General features: G+C 54.1%; 1 protein-coding gene across 13 annotated transcripts in view; it reads right to left on the bottom strand.

Annotated features, from left to right (window-relative positions):
* Positions 1-14704, bottom strand: part of LDLRAD4 (low density lipoprotein receptor class A domain containing 4) — a 386066-nt gene that overhangs the window by 341225 nt on the left and 30137 nt on the right. Inside the window, exon 1 of one of the 13 annotated variants that reach the window (XM_038526021.1) lies at positions 1006-1148. The exons of 11 other annotated variants lie outside the window; for them this stretch is intronic. The gene's annotated coding sequence lies outside the window, so the exon portion shown is untranslated. Of the gene's footprint in view, positions 1-1005; positions 1149-14704 lie in introns of those variants that run through there. One more of the 13 variants, XM_038526008.1, reaches the window with a different exon arrangement.

A 14704-nucleotide genomic window follows, 5' to 3' on the forward strand; every position in this document is an offset into this window, starting at 1 on the left:
CACTATTTTTTATATTCCCAAATGAGTGGGAAATATCAGAAAGGGAGACGGAACATGAGAGACTCCTAACTCAGGGACACGAACTAGGGGTGGTGGAAGGGGAGTAGGCGGGGGGTGGGGGTGACTGGGTGACGGGCACTGAGGGGGGCATTTGACGGGATGAGCACTGGGTGTTATTCTGTATGTTGGCAAATTGAACACCAATAACAAATTTATAAAAAAATAAAGTAAAAGTAGAATTGTATATGTGGGGCGCAGTTTTAAAAAAAATTAAAATTTAAAAATTTAAAAATATTAAAACATTTTTTAAAAAGGCCAAAGCAATGGAATGTATGCAAACCTTCAAAACAGAGCCCAGAAGCTCTAAATTAATTTTAAATAGGTAGGAGATGCTTAGCCTCATGCTCTACCCCAGAAGTAACAAGTTCTCCAGAACTGGTTATATCTCATTGTACCTGTGAACCTGAGTCAGTGCTCAGAAATGTTTCTCAGCAGTCACTACTTTTCCAAACATCCTTGCCACTTTTCTGACATTTAGCTATCTGATAGTTAAAAGTTAAAACAAACAAACAAAAAATCCCTAAGAAATTTTCCAAAGTAAGAATTTGTTATTTGTTTTGTTTTTTAAATATTTTATTTATTTATTCATGAGAGACAAACAGAGGGAGGCAGAGACACAGGCAGAGGGAGAAGCAGGCTCCATGCAGGGAGCCCGACACGGGACTCGATCCCGGGACTCCAGGATCATGCCCTGGGCCTGAGGTAGGCGCTAAACCACTGAGCCACCCAGGGATTCCCCCAAAGTAAGAATTTGTTACTTGTTCTTAATTTTCCATTCATACCAATAACACATTCCCAACCAATATGGGAAAACCTGTATAGGTCAGATACCCAGCTCTGATTCCGAAACCAAATGCTAATGCAACTTCCGGACAACCTATATGAAAAGTGCTTTACGATTTTTTATTTTTATACCAATGATCTTTAATTCAAGCAAGATCTTACTTAAGGCCTGTTTAAAATAGAAGTTTGAGGGGCAGCCCCGGTGGCCCAGGGGTTAGCGCTGCCTTCAGCCTGGGGCGTGATCCTGGGGTCCCGGGATCAAATCCTGCGTCAGGCTCCCTGCACGGAGCCTGCTTCTCCCTCTGTCTGTGTCTCTGCCTCTCCCTCTGTTTCTCGTGATTAAATAAATACAATCTTTAAAAAAAAAAAGAAGTTCCATATGTAAATACATTCAGTTTCTGCTATCCTTAAAAGATACATTGTTTTCTATTACAAAGAAGATTGTGACTAAAGCTCTATTTTAGATTTCCACGTGAATGGTTTAATAAAAGACACTTTAAAACATTCAAATCAATCAAATGACCTAAGAGACTACGAAATAAGAACCCCCTTCACTACAGAAGCCTACGCTCTTCTGGAATCTGTAGGCAGGGCTGTATTATTCATTCCCACTCCCCACAAATCACTCCCCAAACCTTCACATTATCTCCCAGGTTTATCCCCTGGTGCTGAGCCTCTCAGGCAGCAGTTTCCACACTCAAGCCAAAAAAAAAAAAAAAAAAAAAACCCTAAAAGCAGCAGTTCCATGATCTAGGAGGCAGAGAATTTCGATAAATCCACCTCTTTTTCTCAGCATAATGTTAAATGTCTTGGGCCCGACTCTATGCGTGGAAAGCAGTGGCCTACCCCAGGGGCCGCAGGCACACGGCCTGGTTCCCCCCACTGCCCCCCCGCAGGTCTAGTAAGTGCATGCCTTTCCCTAAGTCCACAGAACTCAGCCCAAGGCAAGCCCCGCTCTTCACAGCCCGTGGGCATCCACACTGCGCCCTCACAAAGGAGGCCACAGCCTCGAGGGACCGCCCCCCCCCCACAGGAAAGGCCCTAAAGAGAACCAGGGAGCCCCGGCCGTCAGGAGATGCCAGCCGAGCTCCTCCTGCCCACACCCGCCCCGCGGCTCGGAGCACCCGAGGAGCCCATGGGCCGCTTTCCAAAGTGACGCAGCACGTCCTGGGGGGACGAGGGCCTCATAACCCGGGACCGTCTCCTTTTGTTCTTTTTCCTAATTTAAATTTTACTTGGTTAACACACGCGGCAATATCGGTTTCTGCAGAACTCGCTGATTCATCACTTACAGACCAAGCGCTCATCACAAAGGTGCCTCCCTAACGCCCGTTACCCACCTGGCCACCCCACCAGCCTCCCTCCATCAGCCCTCAGGCTGGTCTTTGTCGTTGTCTCCTACGCCCCATCATACGGTTCACCTGCTTGGTTTCTTGAATTCCACGTGCATATGCCAATATTTGCCTATTTCTGACTTATTTCACTTAGCATAGTGACCCCAGCCCCGTCCATGTTGCTGCCGGTAGCAGGGTTCCCCTCTCGGGAGGCCCTACTGGTATTCCACTGCACCCCCGCATCTGCCCTTTGGGTAAATACCCAGTGGAGCCCCTGCAGGGCCGTCGGGAGGCTCTGGCTCTAACTTCCTGAGGAACCTGCCCCTGCTGTCCGGCGGCCGCACCAGCCCAGACCGGGTTCTGGACGCCACGTGCCCTCCGCGCTCCCAGCAGCGCTCACGGCACCTGGGCCCGTGGCCCCAGCGTGGGAAGCCGGAGCTGCCCGCAGGCAGAGCGCAGGTGCCCTGGGAGGTGACAGAAGCCAGGAGATCGCCGCCCCTGCCCGAGGCCGGAATGCTGAGCGGCGGGACCGGAGAACGAGGGGGCCGCTCGCGCGTTCACCGCCCACTCAGTTTGTCTTTAAGGTGCAGGAAGACGTTTCCTCCAGACAGAGGTCAAGAGAGAGATCCGGCTGCACGCCTCTTCCTTCCCCGACGAGGCTCTGCGCCCCTGGAGCCTGGCCAGCGGGGAGCAGCGCAGCGGGGATGCAGACAGGGCCTGGCACCAGGACCCGGCAGCGGCCGGGACGGTCACGGCGCTTGGCGGGGCCCCCGGCAGGCACACGGCCGGGCCAGCACATCACACAGGGCTCCCCGGCTGGGGGCCCCCAGCCTGCTGCCCCTGACCCCACTGACCTCGACTCGCTGACCCCGACCCACTGTCCCCTGACCTGCTGGCCCCCTACCCTCTGGCCCCCGAGCCCACTGATCCCCGACCTGCTGACCCCCCGGCCCGCTGGACCCCGAGCCCACTGGCCCCGTCTTGCTGCCCCTGGGCCGCTGACCCCCCAACCCACTGTCCCCCAAGCCCGCTGACCCCCGGCCCACTGGCCCCCGAGCCCACTGGCCTCGTTCTGCTGCCCCTGGGCCACTGACCCCCCAACCCACTGTCCCCCAACCTGCTGACCCCCCAACCCGCTGTCCCCCAAGCCCACTGCCCCCAATCCACTGACCCTCTGACCCACAGTCCCCTGACCCCATCCCCTGACCTGCTGACCCCCCGACCCACTGGTCCCATCCTGCTGCCCCCGACCCGCTGAACCCAGGCTGCTGCCCCCCACCCCCGGCCCGCTGGCCTCGTCCCGCTGACCCCCAGCCCGCTCCCCAGCCGGCCCCTAACACAGCTTCCCTTCCCAAAATACAACCAAGAGCTCTTCATAGCACACGTCAGATAATTAATACACAAAATTTAAAAATATAAAAGAAGAAGCAAAGCTAAGATTTGAACTCTATTCAATCCTACCAGCAGACCCACAGAGCCATCAAAACAAATGTTTATAATAAGAAATAAGCCAAAGCTGAGTTATCAAAAAAATGAATAGGTTTGTTCTTGGGAATTCCTTTCAAAACTAAGGTGTATTTTTGTTGTAATATTATCTTTAAACCCCGTTTCTGTTTGGAAACAGCCACCAGTGATCCCCAGCGAGCACACTTCCTTCAGACCCTTTGGGTCACCCCCAAGGTCACCAACACTCCACGGGCAGGAACACACGAGTCTACGGTGGAGCCAGGCTGGCACCTGGGGGTCCTGCACCCGGGGCTGGCCCAGCGGGAGGCACAGCTGGGACTCAGCCGCCGCCAGATGCAGCCAGGCCGGCGAGGCAGCAGTGCTTCAGAGACCCATAATGTCCCAAATATTCCACCACAGACTATCAGAAAATAAAAAGGATCTAGGGCAGCCCGGGTGGCTCAGAGGTTTAGTGCCGCCTTCAGCCCAGGGTGTGATCCTGGAGACCCTGGATCGAGTCCCACGTCGGGCTCCCTGCATGGAGCCTGCTTCTCCCTCTGCCTGTGTCTCTACCTCTCTCTCTCTCTCTCTCTCTCTTTCTGTCTCTCATTAATAAAAATAAAATATTAAAAAAAACAATGGCTTTAATACAAAAAAAAAAAAGAAGTGGTAAGGGCCAGGTACACAGGAAGAGGGGCACAGATGGGGGACAGTCGGTCGAGCAGAGGAAGGCAGCGCTGGAGCCAAGGCTGCAGGGAGCAGGCGCCCGGGCACCTGGATGTTTAAGCAAGAGCATCTCCAGGAGGGGCCCGGAAGAAGCAGGTGCCGGACAGAGAGAACGAAGGCACAAGTATCAGGAGAGGAGGCCAAAGGAGCAATGGGGGGCCCAAGAGCTTGAAGGCAATCGTAAGTACTTGGCATTTACTCAAGAAAAATGAGGAGCTACTGCAGAGTCATGCGTTCATTCAACAAGGACTTACCAGAGGTAAACATGCCAAGCCCTGTGCCAGACGCTAAAGACGTAAGAATAGGACAAAGGTTGAAAAGAGGCCAAAAAAAAAAAAAGACTCCTCAACCCCAGTGGTAGCTAAGGTCTTCGTCAGTAGACTAAGCAACCGAGAGTACGTGCCAAACCTCACATGGGAACCTAGAAGTGAGCACCCGGTGGGCTCCAGGGCTGCCTCCTTGATCAACGCATAGATCCTGAACATTTACCGTGACGACACCAAAAACAGACGGTCCATCTCTGGCCATACCACCCTGAACGCGCCCGATCTCGTCAAAAACAGACGGTCCTACGGTTGTGAGTCAGCAGCGAGAACCAAACGAAGTCCAAAAGTCATCGTAGTCCCGACGGCACTGCCTTAGATTCTAAATATTTAAATCTATCGGTGGCATTATAATAGCTCTCTGAGAACTACAATGGCTTAAAATCGTAACACCCTATCTTCCTAATATTTCAAAATAACGAACTAGGGGTGGTGGAAGGGGAGGAGGGCAGGGGGTGGGGGTGACTGGGTGACGGGCACTGAGGGGGGCACTGGACGGGATGAGCACTGGGCATTATTTTATATGTTGGCAAATTGAACGCCAATAAAAAATAAATTTATAAAAAAATAGAATGTTTACTGTCATAAATAACTAGATATGTATTTGGCATCTTGGCGAACTAAGCCAGGAAGAAACATCTATGTTGGCCTCCCTGCCCTGTTACACTACAGAGATTATATCTCCTTAATACCTCCTCTGTAACTCCCCCGTGATTCTAGTCATTTTGGACTTTCAAACACTTTTATCACGTGCCATATATACACGTATATATATACATACAGCTACACACACACATGAAAACGCATATACATGTTACACGTCTACACGTATCCTGAGTCATGATATTAAATATCTCTATATACATGTGCATACGTGTAACTTTTTTTTAAATTTCTAAAAACAATACTTAGCCTTACTGTGTGAACCACATTGTTTCTGAGTGCTGGCTGTGACCGACTAAAATTATTTCGTGACCTGCCAATGAGTTGTGATCTGCCCCAAAACACTAGCCTGGGCATTTAGGTAATTAAGGAACTTAATTACTAATTAATAACCTCAAAAATCCTCACAACATCACCTATCCCTTACTTTGTCCACCTACCCTCACCACCTGCAGAGAAGAGCAAACTCTAATCTACCAGTAAAACCTCAGAGTGTCCGGACGGATGACCCTTCACAGCACAGCCCCGCAAGACTCACGAACCGACCAGAAGGCAGAAAAGAACTGGCTGTTCTCTGCTGCAGCTGAACAGAGCTCAACCCATCCGCCCTATCTGTGCGGGAACTCGTCTGATAAAGTCTCCGGCATTCTGGGGTGACTTAATGAGAACAGATTCTGCCGCGAAAGGATCTTTGGCTTTGGCTTCTAGGGCTTTGACAAACTCGTAAATGGTCATTAAAATAGGACGAGTGTAACGTTGCCTTGAGAGCAGGGCAGATTCAGACCCAGCGGGACTGCAGTGGGCCCCAAGAGTGCTCATTCCTCCCAAGCTCCCGGGGGATGCCAATGTAGTGACCCGGTAACAAAGCACTGGACAGCACCGGGTTGCTCGCAGATCAGGGCAGCCCTCCCTGCACCCCCGATAATGTGTGTTCCAGGACACAGCAAACCCCTCGGAAGACAGCACCGGCTGTGAATGTATTCAGGTGATATCCACCAGCACGGTGATGTGAGCTTCAGCTGATGGCAGCCCATCAACGGACCACGTGGGAAGCCTGGAGGATGGTACATAAGGGACGGAGCAGAAGAACCACGCAGAGGAAATCGACTTGGAAAGCAGGGCCAGGCCTCCGACAGAAACCTATAGAATGCTCGCAGAAGGAAAGAGAACATCTATTTGGATGTGACTCATGTGGAGGCCACTTTTGGGCTAAAAGGCTTGAGCGATGGAATGTAGGAAAGGCCCATCAGGTGACCCACTTCAAAATATCCATCAGTTCTAAGTGACCGTGACTGATGGGCTACTTACAACTGTCCACACCTCCTCACATCCACCCTCTACCCCCCACTACCTCCTTGCAGACATCCTTCTCCTTGGCTGTCCTGCCTACCGCTCTCTCACCACATAGTCAATACACTTCTATCTCCTTGGTTCTGCTTCCACTCAGTCGTCGTTCCACACTTGGGAGCCCCCATCCAGTCAAGAGGAACCCCATTTAGACAACTCATATACTACCAACTGGGATACAGTACAAGTTAGCCATGCTCTAACAGACTTCCCGGGCTCCAGCTGGCTTGCAAAAACATGGATGATAAAAACCATCATGTGAAAACAACAACAAAAAAAGCCCACCTACCCTCTTTTTTTTTAAAGTGAGTGCCGAGAGAGTGGGGTGGAGGGTAGTGCACAGGAAGAGGGAGAGAGAGGATCTTAAGCAGGTTCCACACCCAGTATGGAGCCCACTGCAGGGCTCAACCTCACAACCTGGAGATCCTGACCCGAGCCAAAATCGAGGGTCTCGGATGCTTAAACCATCTGAGTCACCCAAACGCCCCCCACTCACCCTATTTATTTAAAAGGAACACAGATGCTCCAAATATACCCATGTTAACTGGCCACTTTAACTGAAATTAGACACACGCTTCTACTGCCTCATGAGAGGTCAAGCTCAGAACACAACATCTGGGTATAAAAGCTATCATCAGCCAATTGCCTATATTCCATTACATCACAGTTGTTGTTGCTTTCTTTTTTTATTTTTATTTTTTTGTTGCTTTCATTTTTGTTATTTTTTTAAGATTTTATTTTTAAGTAATAGCTATACCCAACGTGGAGCTTGAACTCAACAACCCTGAGATCAAAAGTCCAATGCTCTACAGACTGAGCCAGCCAGGTGCTGCTGAGGTTGTTGCTTTTAAATTACCACAGTCCTCTTCATTTTACACCATTCCTAGAAAATACTTCCCAGCATTTTCTCCATCAAATCATCAAAAATAACTATTAGGAGTTGAAATTCTACCCATTTGGAGGTCACTATTAACCAACTAAAGTTTGGACATGGTGTTCTACATGCTACCGAATTAGTGAGAGTAAAAATAAAATTCCAGAAAGGCAAAGCCTACACGAGTGCAGCCTTCACTTCCTTGAAGCCGTGCAGTCTTTCCTCATTCTTGTGGGTTTCATCAGACTAAGAAGCCCACAACACTCTAAACTGATTTGCTAGTTTCCATACTTGCTGCCAAATTTCCACTTCTGCAAAACCAATTTCAATTAAATTAAAAAAAAAGGTAGAGTTAATCTAGTTCTTCACATGATCCAATTTATTCAGAATGTGAGGTACAAAGTTGGAAGAAAGGAAAGCAGTGGTTGGCAAATAATGCAAATGCTAATTTCTTGTCTTTATTTTTTAAGTTGCTACATTGTCTCAAAATCATTTCCTCCTCTTAGCTCTGGAAAGTTTTTAAGACAGGATACCGCCAAACAATGACCTTGTTATAAGCCAAAGTTTAGTTATTTTAAGGAATTTGCTACCTTTTAGCTGTTCCGGTTCTCATAGAATTCCTTCCAAAGCGCTAGTTTTCTTAAGAATTTTTACACATTGACAATGTGAAGCTGTACAGCTCCTAAAACTTCTAGGGTTTTACTCTGTGTACTGCATCTTAGTCTTTAAGAAAAGCAGTCCGACCGAAGATCGGTGATGTAGGGAGACAAAGGGACACTCAGGGCAAAGCGTGAAGCAACTCTGATGGAGTAAGGTTACGGCGCGGGGGGGAGGACCACCCGAGGGCTGTGGGGAGGACCACCCTGAAGGCCGCAGGGAGGACCAAGGTGAAGGTCGCAGGGGAGACCACACTGAAGGCCACGTGGAGGACCGGCTGAAGGCTGCGGGGAGGACCAACCTGAAGGCCGCAGGGAGGACCACACTGAAGGCCGTGGGGGAGGAGGTCCTCTCCATCGGCACCTCGGCTTCCTCTTGCACCCTCTCCTCCCACCTGGATCCTTTCCTCTTGCTTTCACTGCTTCACCCGAGCCTTCTCCTGTCCCGGCAAGACCTCGGGGTCGCATTGGCTCATCTCATGGGGTGGCAAGTCCTTGTAGATGTGGTTACTTTCCTCTTGACAAAAAACTGCAGTTATCGGAGTTTCCCGGCTGCTTGGGTTCTGGCCGAGTGGCACTGATGTCATCTGAGGATCTGGAGACACGGTGTCATTTGGCCTTCAGGTGCATGTCTGGGTTTACTGTGAAGGCCCCGCAGGGGGATGTTTCAGTGGGTCAGCAGCCATGAACGGTGCCCTTCCCAAGCAGCTGCTGTGTGGTGCTCAGCAGCGGTGATCCTCTCCGTGGCCTTTGGAGTGGTCCTCCCTGCGGCCTTCAGGCTGGTCCTCCCCGCGGTCTTCAGCTGGTCCTCCATGCAGCCTTCAGGGTGGTCCTCCCCATGGCCTTCAGCTAGTCCTCCATGCGGCCTTCAGCGTGGTCCTCCTCACGGCCTTCAGCTGGTCCTCCCCGCGGCCTTCAGCATGGTCTCCCCTGCAACCTTCACCGTGGTCCTCCCTTGCGGCCTTCAGCGTGGTCCTCCCTGTGGCCTTCAGCTGGTCCTCCCTGCGGCCTTCAGCGTGGTCTGCCCTGCAACCTTCACCGTGGTCCTCCCTTGCAGCCTTCAGCGTGGTCCTCCCCGTGGCCTTCAGCGTGGTCCTCCCCGCGGTCATCAGGTGGTCCTCCACGCAGCCTTCAGGGTGGTCCTCCCCGTGGCCTTCAGCTGGTCCTCCACGCGGCCTTCAGCGTGGTCCTCCCCATGGCCTTCAGGGTGATCCTCCCCGTGGCCTTCAGGGTGGTCCTCCCTGTGGCCTTCAGCTGGTCCTCCCCTGCAGCCTTCAGCGTGGTCTCCCCTGCAACCTTCACCGTGGTCCTCCCTTGCGGCCTTTAGCATAGTCCTCCCCGTGGCCTTCGGCGTGGTCCTCCCCACGGCCTTCAGGGTGGTTCTCCCCGTGGCCTTCAGTGTAGTCCTCCCTGCGGCCTTCAGCGTGGTCGCAGTGGAGAGGAGCTCACAGGAAGGCCCAGCGGGCGGCCAGCAGCCCGTGGACATGGCCGAGCGCTGGGCCCGTGGTACAAGGCTGGGGCTGAGCCTTCGGAGCATCTCGCCCCGCACAGCCCAGCACGTTCCAGATCGCCGGCCGGGGAGAGGACGCCCTGGGCTGCAGGTTCCTCATCACAGCTCGGAAGGGACAGGCAGGGAGTCGAACCACACGAGCTCTCCTGCCCGCGACCTGCTTCCTGTACCGCGAGGCCGAAGCCGAGCACCCAGGCCCCCCCACGGGGCTCCCCTGGGTCCCCCCAACCTCGGAGGTGAGTGGTGGGTGCAGCTGCCCCCCGCATGTGCGGCCAGGCTGGGGGCACAGACTGCTGGTGCCACGCGCTCAGCTCCCCGCGCCAAGGGCCGGGCGCAGGGCTCTTCTCCCGGAGACTTGACACGACAACCCGCTCAAACTGTCCCCGTGCTCGCTCTTCTCGGACCCCCTGGCACATGGTGAGTGGACGCGCGGCCTCCCAGCAAGTGGGGGGCCCTCCTCTGCCACCTGCCAGTGTCCCAGGTGTGCGCCCTCGGCCCGGTGGCCGCACGGAGGGGGTCCCGAGGCACCGGACATTCCTCTGATGAGCTCAGGGTGCTGGGTCCACGTGGTGCAGAGAATTTCCCTGATACAGCCGATTGCCAGAGCCTTCCAGGAAAGCCACATCTTGCAAACGCAGGCACGACTGAGACGGCAAACGGTGACTTCCGACATCTCGCCAGCCGCCGCCGTTGCCAAAGGTCGCCTCCTGGGTGGAGGCAGGAGGCAGCCGGGGCTCAGGCGGCCTGCTCTCGCCGGGGCTCCGTCCTCCAGTCAAGAGTCTCCGTCTCACCGGAACATCCAAATCGCCGCTTGTAAAACTGCTCTACGCAGAGCTGTGTTCGTGTCAGGGCCTCCGCCTCCGAGGTTGTGACGTCCCGTTACCGCCCAGGCTCCTGGGCACCACCTCTGCCCGATGATCACAATCCCTGAGCGCAGAGGCGCGGGGATCCACGTGGACCTAACGAGCTTCCCCCTTAAAACCCTTAAACACACCAACACTCGAAAACCAGGTCCGAACCCAAGGGAAACTGATGTGTGTGGAGGGGGGGACAGGGGGGAGGGACGGGGACGGAAGAGCAGGCTCCCCGGGATGGCACCGGGCGCCCTCCCCGGGAGGCCCAGCCAGCAGGACCCACCGGCAACGGGGTGGGCAGCAGGGGGCACGTCCCGGGGCACCGCCCGCCCCGCCACCGAGGGACTGAGAGAAACCATCTGACTTGGGAGTCGAGGCTCAAATGAGATCGGACTCCTGCGGACAGGAGAGGTTGGCACGGCCTGCGTCTACGTGCCGCGAACGGCTCACTCCTGCTATGCATTAAGGAGCCAAGAGGAGCCCAGAGAGGCGCTCGCCTGTCCTGTGCCTCCGTGCGGCCCGACGGAGGAGGGCGGCCCTCCAGGCAGGGGGCCAGGAAGGTCGGCGAGAGAGACGGGGCGAAGCAGGGAGCCGCGGGAGACGGGCCTGGGCGGCCACTGAGACCCGCGGCCACACGGGACGTCCAGCCTGCGCCTCTCCAACGAGGCAGCACCGCGTCCGTCGTGGCAGCCCAGGCGTCCGGAGCGGGTCTCGGAGGGTGTCCCGGGCCAGGGGCGTCAGCTCCCCGGAGAGCGTAAGCAACGCGAAGACCAGAGCCTGGGAGCCTCCGCTCCCACACACGGCTGAGGACGTGGGAGGAGGGCAGAGGGCAGCAGCGTCAAGGCGGGGGCACCTGTCACCGTTCAAATGTGCCAATGTCTGCCTCAGCCCGAGACTCTCAATCTGCTTCTGAAGCCAGCTCGAGGCCTCCAGGCTCGGGAGGACCATAGTCAAATGCTTTTATAAAACAGCTCGGTTGTGAAGTGCATCCATGTGCCTTCCTCAGATACATCCCTCAACTATTTTTTTTTTTTCCCAGTAATGCAGCCTGAAGGCTCTACAAGCAAAAATCAATCCAGATCCAGTCTTGCAAGAGGGGAAGGGCTATGGGGGGTTACTTCACACCATCCAAAGAGCAGCCATTTGCAGAGAAAAGTATGAAACGCCGCTTAATGCTCATCACAATTTTGAATAGAAAGGCAATACTGTCTAATACAAAACACGTGTTAAAGGCTTCTCTGCCCAAGACTGATGTTCACCCTAAGTCACTGGGCTCGGGATACTTAGGGGAAAAAAAAAACCATTCTTAATTAACTGCACTCATAAAGGAGGCGGTATGATTGAATGACGGCAAATGCCTCAAAAATAATTTCTGGGATTATTTTTTTTATTAAAGATTTTATTTATTTATCCATGAGAGACACAGAGGGAGAGAGAGGCAGAGACACAGGCAGAGGGAGAAGCAGGCTCCATGCAGGGAGCCCGACGTGGGACTCGATCCCAGGTCTCCAGGATCAGGCCCTGGGCTGAAGGCGGCGCTAAGCTGCTGAGCCACCCGGGCTGCCCAATTTCTGGGTTTATAAAATGTGTTTACACTAACTGTTAGATATGTGTGTGTCTAATGTCCTGGGTGTCCTCTTTTTAAAAAAAGCAATAAGGCCCACCCTGAAGAGGTGACTCCGGGGAGCTGGGAAGCCAGCCAATGTCTCCATCTCCAGGCCCCATCCTTCCCTTGGACGCTTAACACAGCAGCCGCCTGGCAGGCCCGTCGGGTCCGTGGTCCCCGCTATACAGGCCGCCGGCAGCCTCCCTCCTCCCGTCCCGCCACTGCTCCTTCACACGGCACGAGCCGGCCAGCAGCCGCAGCCCGGGAGGGAGGGCCAGGGTCTGCTGTGCCGCAGGACAGAAGGGGACCTGGCCCCCCGGCCCCCATCTCCATCACAGCATCCTACAGGCTCCTCTGGGTCACAAAGGTGTAAGCGCTTCAGGTGACGAGCTCGGAGCAGGGCAAAGCTAGTCTCCACCTTTATGGGCGGAAAGGACACACTGGCCACGGAGGGGGGGAACCATCAGGATCTCACAGGCAGACCCGGCGGAGCCGGGACCGGGGCTGACACAGCAGGTATCACCGCCTCTCCCCTGGCCAGCTGCCTGCTTCCCCAGGCCGGGCCGAGGTGCCCCTCGAGGGCCTCGCCAGGTACCCCTGAGATGCAAGGGAGCAGAGGCAGAAGGCCAGCGCGCGGGCTCAGGAGTTCCCACGTACGGACCCCCACGGGCTGCGCTTCCCCACGGCGCCAGCCCCCTTTCTGACTTCTTCCCCGTTGGTCTCCCCGCCACGGCCGCAGGTGCACAGCCCCGCCATCCTCACTCACTAACGTGCAGCCCTGCTCTGCATGCGGCCTTGGCCTGGCACCGCGGGCCCACCGAGCCCTGAGTCCCGGCAGCCCCCCACCCCATGTCTGGTCTGAAATTCCCAAGTCGGACGCAAGATCCTGTTCTTTCTAACACTCTGCCCACATTCTCACCCACAGACTGATTTCCCGGGTGGGCTCCTCACTAGCTCCGTGCAACTACTCAGCGTTGCTCTGGGGTGCAGCTGCCCAAACAATCCCCGAAAGCTGCGAATGGACAGCAAGGACTCTCAGCGCACAGCCCAAACCGAACCGGGGTTTCTGCAAACACCTGCTGACCCAGGCAGAGCATTTTCTTGAAACCACCTTTCTATAGCTGAAGAGACCCGGAGTTCTCTCCCAGCTGTTCACCAGCAACCTCCAAGTCCTTGGCTGCAAAACCACATGCTTCCTTGGTAAACAATACGAAGAAACTCTATCATTTAGGAAGCGGGACAGCAGGAGCCCACTCATGTGTTTTTCCACCAGAGAACCGAACGCGGGGCAGGGTCGTGCTGTTCACTGGCGCCAGCATCTGCTCGCGGCCGGTCGTCGAGCCTGCCACCCTGACACACGGCGCGTGGTCGCCGAGCCCCGGAACACGCTCCTACCACCACGCGGTGAGCACGCCCTGGTCTAGACGAGGAGCGCAGACGGCCAGCCCAGTGCCAGAGAAGGAACGATGACAGCAAGACGGGCCGTCAGAAGTATCTTCAAACGTCTGCCACAAACCCTGCCCTTACAGGCCAGCGGAGGCCACGGGGGAGCCTGTTTCAACCCAGCCTGGGGGTGTTTCCAGCTGCTACCTGGTCCTGAAAACACGCTACACTCAGTGGTGATGAGCTCCCCATCCCTAGAGAGGTTCAAACCAACTATGGTTCCTTTGAGTCAAGTCACGTAAGAGAGGAAGTCAAGGTCGGATGGGGACAGGTGACTGTTAGGTCTATGAGGCAGAGGTCCAAAAAAAAACAAAAAAAAAAAAACAAAACAAAAACAAAAACAAAAACAAAAAAACCCAAAAAAACAAAAAAACAAAAACAAAAAAAAACAAGGAAAGTCCCAGAAAAAAGATATCTGCAAAGAAAAGCGACAACCAATAACATAATATGAAAAAGGAATAATTGGTTGCATCACAGAAACGCTCCACTTTCGAATCTCACCATTCCCCACGGATTGTCCTATCCCCCCCCCATTCACCCGAAACATGAACAGATTTGGTCAAGTTCATGTAAAACCAATCCTATCAAGCTGTTTGTCAAAAACAGATTAGAGGAGGATCTGCAAAGTGCTGTCCTGCATTTCAGTTCTTTACGACACTACATAAAGGACAATCTCCAATCAGGTTCCTGAGGCAAAGAAAGGCTCCAAGCTCACAAAAGGGTCGCTGGAAACCAGCAAAGGTACCGTGTCGGGGGAGCGATCCCTTGCAAGGGGACCTGTTTGCCGCTGTGGCCAGAAGGCAGCTCGGGAGGCAAAGGGTGCACGTGGGCTGGCATATGCATCAGTAGGTCAAAGCAACGGCCTTCGACCAGGAGCAGCATGCGTCCTTAGCAAAAATAAAATAAACCATAGCCTTTCCTCTTTAACGGGTAGAAGACGTTCCCAGAGTCTTGTTAGTAGGGCGGATGGATGAATGCACAGGTGCGGTGGACAGATACAGGTGACAGAGAGACGGACAGCTGATGCATGGGGATGGCAGGCAGCAATAGATGTGGGTGATAGGCAGACAGATGCACAG

Source organism: Canis lupus, chromosome 1 (genome assembly GCF_011100685.1).
Source record: "Canis lupus familiaris isolate Mischka breed German Shepherd chromosome 1, alternate assembly UU_Cfam_GSD_1.0, whole genome shotgun sequence".
Lineage (NCBI taxonomy): Eukaryota > Metazoa > Chordata > Mammalia > Carnivora > Canidae > Canis > Canis lupus.